Source organism: Alligator sinensis, unplaced genomic scaffold (assembly GCF_000455745.1).
Source record: "Alligator sinensis unplaced genomic scaffold, ASM45574v1 scaffold98_1, whole genome shotgun sequence".
In the NCBI taxonomy this organism is placed as follows: Eukaryota; Metazoa; Chordata; order Crocodylia; family Alligatoridae; genus Alligator; species Alligator sinensis.
The window spans coordinates 2,594,597-2,594,809 of record NW_005842058.1 but is presented as its reverse complement, the minus strand read 5'-3'; positions in this window follow the sequence as shown (position 1 = coordinate 2,594,809).

Sequence of the window (213 nt, the reverse complement as noted above, 5' to 3'; positions counted from 1 at the left end):
GCAAGCAAACGGCCCCGGCACACGGTAGATAGAAGCGCCGTTTGCCCACACACTGCGTATGTCCCTCAAGGATGGGGCGCATGCGCACTGCTCCCCGGCGCGGGTTCTACTGAGCATGCGCTTGCCGCCGCGCATGCGTAGAGCGGGGCGGGAGGCTCGGCGGAGTGCGCAGGTGCGCGCCGGGCGCTCCGCGCGGACCGGGCTGCGGCCGGG